This window comes from Phyllopteryx taeniolatus, chromosome 7, assembly GCF_024500385.1.
Source record: "Phyllopteryx taeniolatus isolate TA_2022b chromosome 7, UOR_Ptae_1.2, whole genome shotgun sequence".
Classification (NCBI taxonomy): Eukaryota; Metazoa; Chordata; class Actinopteri; order Syngnathiformes; family Syngnathidae; genus Phyllopteryx; species Phyllopteryx taeniolatus.
In genome coordinates, this window is record NC_084508.1 from 3,234,125 (window position 1) to 3,242,159 (window position 8,035).

The following is an 8,035-nucleotide window of genomic DNA, read 5'->3' on the forward strand; positions in this document are numbered from 1 at the left end:
GATGGTTGTATTTATTTCAACTACAAAAATGAAAGTCCCCATGTCACCTGCTAAGCTAATGCTAATTTTAAGGCATCACGTGCAATATGATTGCGTTTGTGATTTTTCTCGCGCTGCATAAACATTGTTGGCTTAGTGCTTTGTTTTTTTTTTTTTGCCTAAAATGGTGGCCGTTCAGGGCTTGCAGTAACCACTGTAAATGTCAACATTACCGGAAATAGCGAAGTGATTTGTTCGCGGTGTCCATTTTGAGCTCGCCCGTGTTGCGCAGAGGGTGTTGCGTAATCATGTTGGTTGTAATGGGAGCGCCCAGCGTGGACCGGTGGCCTCCTTCCACTTCACGCAAATTTTGAAACTGCTCTAAATGACTATTTGCCCAAATATGCTATTGGACTTTCAAGTTAGGGTTTCAGTACACGGTGAGGGCTTGAAATCAGAGCTTTAAAGCCTGGTAAGGACTTCACAGTATGGTTTTAAGACTGGGTTAGGCTTTCAAAGAAGGCTTTGGAGAGAGAATAAGGTTTTCACATTAGGAATTAGGGTTTCAAGCCAGGGTTAGTTTTTCAAACAAGGAACTGGGTTACAAGGTTCCGAAGTAGGGCTTCAAGACAGGGTTAGCGTTCCAAAAACAAGCATTAGGGTTTGAAAGTAAGGTTAGCATTTCAAACTAGGAATTGAGTTTCAAGACAGTGCCAGGCTTTCAAACAACAAGAGTAAATGTTTCAAACTTGGGTTTGGAAACCGGGTTAGGGTCTTCACAGTAGGGTTTCAAGTCAAGGATGGGGTTCCAATGGAGGTTTTCTAGACACGTGACGATTTGAAAGTAAGGTTTCAGGCCTGTGTAAGCGTTTTCAACTAGGCATGTGGTTTCGACTAATTTAGTCGTTTTCACACAAGGGTTAGGGTATCAATATAATGATGATGATGATGATGTGTTGTCATGCAATTTTTCCGTGGAGATTATCCGCGTATTTCTCAGACGCACGCAGCGTGCAGTCGTCACATGCTCACGGATTAGTCGTCTGCCACCGTAATAATCCCGCCAACGTTTATGCAAATTATTATGCCAATAATCTGCTCTCACTGTCAATGAGGTTAATGGCGCGGGCCCTGAAACCCGGCGCCACCCGCACGCACGCACGCACGCCCGCCCGCCCGCACGTTGTCCTCCAGGAGCTCAACTTGGCCCACCTTATTTGTCATGCTTGTACTTCATCGAATTAACAATTCACATCCAATCGAGTCCTTCAAACTAAACTTTACGTTGACAAGGAAAAGTAGGGCTTGATGACAGGGTTAGGGCTTCAAGTCTGGGTTTTGGGCTTTTGCAAGGTAAGGTTTCAAGACAAGGCTCAGGTTTGTAAACCTGGGTTATTATTTGAAACCAGGTTTATGGTTCCAAGCAAGGGTTAGGGTTTTTCAAGTTAGGTTTTAAGCTTGGGTTTGGCTTTCAAAGTACAGTAGAGTTTCAAGACAGGGGTGAGGGAGTCAAGGTTTCAAGGCTGGGTTAGGGTTTTATGGCTTTTAGAGTAGGGTTTCAACACGGTGTTATGTTTTCAGAGTAAGGTTAGGGTTTCAACTAAGTTGTTAGAGCTTCAATTTCGGATTCTCAAAGTATGATTTCTAGTCTGGGTTTTTGGGTTTCACATTAGGGTTTCAACCCCAGGTTAGGTTTACAAAAGAGGGTCTGGGTTTCAAAGTCAGACTTCAAGCCTTAGTTTCTCGGGAATGGACCACCAATAGGAAGTTCTTACAGCAAGTCCATCCAGCTTCGACAACATGCGTGGCCTATCTGTGGTGAGAAGACCCCACCCTCAAATATGTGTGAGAATTCGAGGGCGGCAGGCCTACACGCCCCCCCCCCCCCCCATAAAGCCCCCCAATAATACATGCTCCCACACTGGCCATATGGCCCCCGGCCTGACAGCTTGCGCCACGCATAATTAATTTGCTGCGGCGTCTGCCTGTTTATTTCCCAACCTACATTTCCCTAATTACGCCGACGAGGTTCAACTCAAAAACGATGTCGTGCCGGCGCAGACGGGATTTACGCGACAATTTGGCGGTTTAGGGGGTGACAGCCGGGACGTTAGAAACTTGTTAGAGTTTTTCCACTCACGGGGTGGAAAATACCTGACCGTCGTTTTGAGAAGAATGCATCGTTGGGTGAGATGTGAAATCTTGGAACGTGGAATGGTTTCACACAGAGTTTCAGTGAAAATTAGAATGGAACGTAACAGACTGAGCAGTTTGGGTTAAACTTCGTACCCTCGTCTCCCGATTTCTAGTATTCCGTTTCACACAGGAGCCATTTTGTCATGCTTCTTGCCCGTTTCACACGTAGTTTCTAGAAAATTGGCTTTCAAAGAACTTTGACAACCTGGTATTTATCTGCCTGTGCCTTTCACACACAATCCAGCAAAGGCAGGATATTACCCCGACTCTACGCAATCCCGCAATCAGACGACGACAGTGTCTGGTGTGGTTTATAAACTAAATGTTGCACTGCGACAATTGCTTTCAACACAATAAAATACGAAATGCGAGTTTCAGATGTTAACACTCACACCCTATGCCCAGCATTCCATTATTTCCTTTTCACACAGATGCCGTTTTGCCTGCTAGGCCTCGAGCCCCTTTCCTACGGAGTTTCGCAAAAATTGGCAAATCAGAGCTGGAAAATGTGTCTTTGCCTTTCACACAACACTCAGCGAGTTGGAATACTACTGCACCCCCGTCCCAAGATTTCTGCTGTTCCACTGTCGGGCCTGTAGCCCCCCACCCCTCCACATGAAATTTCCAGAACATTTGGAAACCAGAACCGGATAAGCAGACCCGACATTTATTCGCTTGTGTCTTTCACACGGGACCCAGCAAAGTTGGAATATTGCAGATCATGCGCGCGCTTTCACGCAGTCAAGAGAGAATCGTGCAATCTTGATGACACCAGCATCGGGTGTGACATAACGGGGTTGGAGAAGTGAGTATCGGGTGTGTTAAAACTTCACACCTCCGTTTCTGATTTCACACAGCTGAGGTGGCATCCTGCAATTGGATAATTCGATGACATCATCACTAGTCGAATAGTCGTCGGAAGTTAGTGACGGGTGCGCCTGTCCTTGATTTTCTGCAATTCACTTTCACACAGACACGTTTTTCGGACTAAATACCCCCCTAGAAGCTTGGACTATATATAAAAAAAAAAAAGCGTATTTGCAGGGTATCTTCCAGTCATCTACTTGCAGTACGTCTCAATGCCACCAGAGGGGGATCAAGCACAGCCAATCTCAGGTCTGTTATGGTTTAAAAAAAAAAAAAAAAAAAAAAAAGACAGCTATAAGTCTCATAATGCATTTTCATGTTAGGTTATATTATAAATTAGGTCAAAAATCAAAAAGTGAACACTTGACTCGTAAATTTGAGGAAAAAATGACATGGTGTGAATGCAAATGGAGGCTTGCTTTATCATTCTGATGATTTTTTTTTGGGGTTATTTTTTTGTCGCGGCATCAGTGATGAAATTTATCCGGGTGATGGGTGAGATAAATTCTTAATTAGAAAAGATGAATATAAACGAGGCACCCTCATTGTCTTACATTAATACGTTTAATTTGACACCGCCATAGCGGGTGATTACAGATAGCAAATAATAATAATAATAATGAATAATTAGTTTAATGGCATTTGGGGGTGTCACGTGACCTGTTGTAGTCTTTTAAGGGGGGGGGGGGGGGGTTGGTTAGAAGTGGTACATATTGAACAGTTATCTGCTGAGTTCAATCAAAACAAGCAGCACCACTGTGGTGGACTCTGGCATGCGTGTGGTTGCTCGCTCCACAATGTTGTGTGTGTTAACCAAAACGCCAGAACCTAGTGGGCCACCGAAGACAGTAAGTTTGATGAATTACAACGCTAATTACCATCGGGTAGACGCCGACATGCGGCAAGAACCTCCCGGGTGGGGGGACTATTTTGGACAAATTAAGCAAAATGGCAAGAATAGCCAAAGACCTGGCGTAACTAATAAGTAGTGTAAATATTGACACACACGCGCGATTGGGAAAACTCCAAAGTTCGTGAAGAGGTCACACAGGTTGCTGTTGATCTGGACTCTCTGTATGTTCTGTGAGTGAGGAGGTCCAGGAGCCGGAGAACGAGTCGGTCATCCAGGTCGAAGTTCTGGTGGAGTCGCTCTGGCGGGAGGTGGGGCTTCAGGGTGTTAAATGTTGAGGAGAAGTCTGCAAACACAAGAGTGGCCAAGGTGTTGATATTCTGCAGGTGTTTGTGGATGGTGTCAGCGAAGTCAGTGAAGGTTTCGTTCTTGGTGTCACCTCTGCCTGCCTGGTATGCAAGTTGGAGGGGACCGAGCTGCCAACTGGTCTGGGAGAGAATGTTCTGTTTGATGAACACCTCCACGGCTTTCTTCTCATGGACGCCCTCGAAAATGAGATGACTCATCTGAAGGGGCAATTCCAGAACGGTGAAGGTTTACACTGTGTATGTATGGGTGTGAGGGCCACTAGGCAGAGGTCACTCATGGTCCTGGGAGGCTTCCTCTTGGGGATGCGGGAGTGTTTCCACAGCTTGAGGGCAGTACCATGACTTCTGGAGCTCTGGAAAGCACACCGAAGCTGTTCAACGCAGTGTTGTCGGCGCCAGGTGTGCTGTTCATCTTGCTGTTGTTGAGGGCCCTCACCACATCCTCGGTGCCGAAAGTCAGCAGGCCTAAGTTGAGATCTGGTTTTGGCAAGCCGGATGGAGTTGTAAATGTGGTGTAGAAGGAGTTGAGTGTCCAGTGATGTGGACACTGGCCAAGCTGCTCAGAGGTTCCCATGAGAACATATCTCCTCCACTTTGTTCTTGACGTTCATCTTGGTGATCTCGATGGCTCTTACGACATCTTTATTGATCGCCTTCTTCTACATCTCAGACCCGGAGAACAAGACACAGTTCTTGATGATCATTCTTTGGTGATCGCTCAGTTTGGTGACCAAGGGTTTCTTGTAGCCGAAGACGGTGCCAGATGTTGATGAGGCTCCATTCGCCTGCTTCATCGATGTCATCCGAGGGAGAGAAGAGGTTGCTTCGGTCAGTGGCGGCGATGCCTGCGCTGGTCCGCGGTTTGTCTGTCTTGGTCAGCTATCAGATTCTCCAGGTGTTGGCACGAAGAAGCAGGATGGTGTGGTGATCAACGCTGTGATGAGAACACATTCAGGTCGTCTTTCTCGCTGTGGCAGGACCTCGTTGCCAACAGGAATCCGCACTCTGAAATGTGTTTACGTACCTCTGTATGTGCTGCTGTTTTTGGTTAGCAACAGAGTTTAGCTGGGTAAATCTGTGGACAACATTTATTACCAGTTTTCTTTCTGATTGTGGGAGACGTCTAATTGGGGGGGAAGGCGGTCTTCAAGCTGGGGGGTTAATCACCTGTCTCCCTTGCGAATCTTGCAACCCCCCCGCCCGCCCCCCCCCCCCCACCCCCCACACACACACACCTTTGTCGCACCCCCCCGCGGCGCTGATTTGCAAGAGCAGATTAATCAGAGCGTGCGCAGGCCCTGATGAAATTTTGCTGTTATTGTTCCCAATTTTAGCAACATCTTTTATTGCCTTCATCACTCATCGGCAGGGGGTGGGGGGCAGCAGGGGGGGGGGGGGGGGGGGCTTTACACATGCGTCAATTATGCAAATGACGCCGCACATTTTGCAGATTACTTCACTCGGCGGCTGTTGTTTGCGAGGGTTTTGATTATTAAATATTATTACGCTTTTTTTTTTTTTTTTTTTTTTTTTTTTATGCGGCCCATCTGCTGCAATCAAAGCGGTGCACAAACTCCATTGAAGCGCTTCAAACTGGCACAAACCAGACGCACGGAGAGAGAAAGAACAGACAAGGCCGTGTTGAACCGCCCCGAGAATTGAATTCAAGTTGATTTCAATTAGGGGGCACCTAATGATATTTTAATCTGCTGCCTTTCATTTCAAGGAACTGGGCTGTTGAAAGGTTTTCGGGGCCCAAATAAAGAACGCACAGATTGATGTTCAGATCTCGGACCGCGATAGGAAATGAAAAGCTTTTATCGGCACTGTTTTCTTGTTAAGACGCTTCAGTTGCTATCTTTCTCGCGGGATGATAAGAACATGAATCTTTTTCTGCATATTGCTCTTTTCATTTCGTTAAATTAAAAAAAAAAAAAAATGGATTTGCTACTTTTAGAAAGATTTCATTACGGTGGGTTTATCACCTTTCTCCTGGCAAGAAGTTCCCGAAAACATTTTTTTTATAATTTACTATATGCTGTTTTTATGTTGAGCTATTTAGTAATTTTCCTAAATTGAGAATTTACAGAAAATAAAACAAATTCATGCTAATCTGGATTCTTTAAAAACCAAATCCACAGGTTCTTTATGGGGTTGAGATCAGGCGATTCGCAAAAAATCCCTTTCAACATATGCTATTTTCTTTAAAAAAAAAAAAAAAGATTCGTTATTTTTAAGAGGAATTCATTATGGGGTGTTTAGAATCTTTAGAAAAGTTGTTGAAAACATTGTTTAAATAAATTGGACTCCTCTAAGTAAGATTTTTAAGATTTGCAAAAATTAGTAGGCATATGCTGTTTTGCGTCATTTTGCTAAATACTCTGTAAATCGCCTTTGATCATCAACAATTACAGTATATTAGCTTCTATGCTAATCCGCATTAGTTTGACAATCAGTTTTTGGCCATCAACATTTTAATTTTTTTTTTTGTTGGGAAAATGTATTATGGTGAGTTTATTATAGTTCGCCTGACAAAAAGTTCTAATAAATATTGTTCCAATCACAATGTTTGTACACAACTTTTTTAGGCCTATGTTGATTTTACTCATTTTCCTAAATAGTCAAAGCAATTTACAGTGAAGACAATTTGTAATCATCAACGAGTGTATTGGCTTCCATACTAATCTGGAATTAATTTTGTTTTTCCCCACAGGTTCTTAATGGGGTTAAGGTCAGGTGATTCATAGAATAGGAATCATTTTCTTGTATTTTTTTGGGTGCTATTTTGACTGAAATTTATGGTTGTGAGTTTATAATCTTTCACTGGTCAAAACATTCACGAAAAAGTTGTTTTAGGAAGTTAGACTCTTTGTTCAATAAGATTGTCTTTACATGAATTATGAGGCATATGCTGTCTTTCATTTCGGGAAATCGATTTTTTTAGTCAGCAACAATTATATTCGCTTTTATAGCTGACCATTGTTGGGGTTGGGGACAAATGAGTGAGAATATTTAATGTTTGAGTGTGAGGTTGGCTGGTTTCATTGCTGTGGGTTTTGTGTGTTCATTAATTCTATTTATGTCCTGGGTGGTGGCGAACGATGTAGCGGTGGCGTTGGGGGGGCGCTGGTCATCGCACGCCAGCCCCCCCCACTAACACGAGACCTTCCTGAAACTCTTGACAGTGCTTTGACGTGCTCTGTGTTAATTACAGTAATGGCAGCCATTCTCATTAAGTCATTGTTTATGTACCCCGGGGGGGGGGGGGGGCCTCGGCGAGGCCGAGCCAGGGCCCCGCCTCGTTAGCGCCGCGCAGCTGTTCCTCGCGGCCAGAGTGGTGCCGGACGCCGTCATTTTCGAGAATAGAAGAGAGCGAGTCCCTCGGGGCAAAGAGAAACCTGCCTTGCTGGACCGCGCCCCCGTGTGGAGGGTCAAAGGCGTCGCTGACGTCCTTTCCGGGACGGCGCTAATGCGTGCGCGATGCAGCGCAAGCCGTCCTAAGAGGCGACATTATTAACAGTTAATCACGCGGGGAAGGCTTTAATAATGGCCTCATTTCTACCAATAGCAGACTAATTATCCGCATTTGCGGCGGCTGTGAATTACCTTCGTGATTACGCCGAGAGAGTCTAATGTGCACTTTATGGTCTTGGGATGACTTGTTGTTTGCATCCGGCAACACACACACACACACGCACACGCACGCACACACTGTGAAGCTCAAGCTTGGCTTAATTAAGAAGGTAAATTCTTAATAGCCCCTGCCATCAATTGC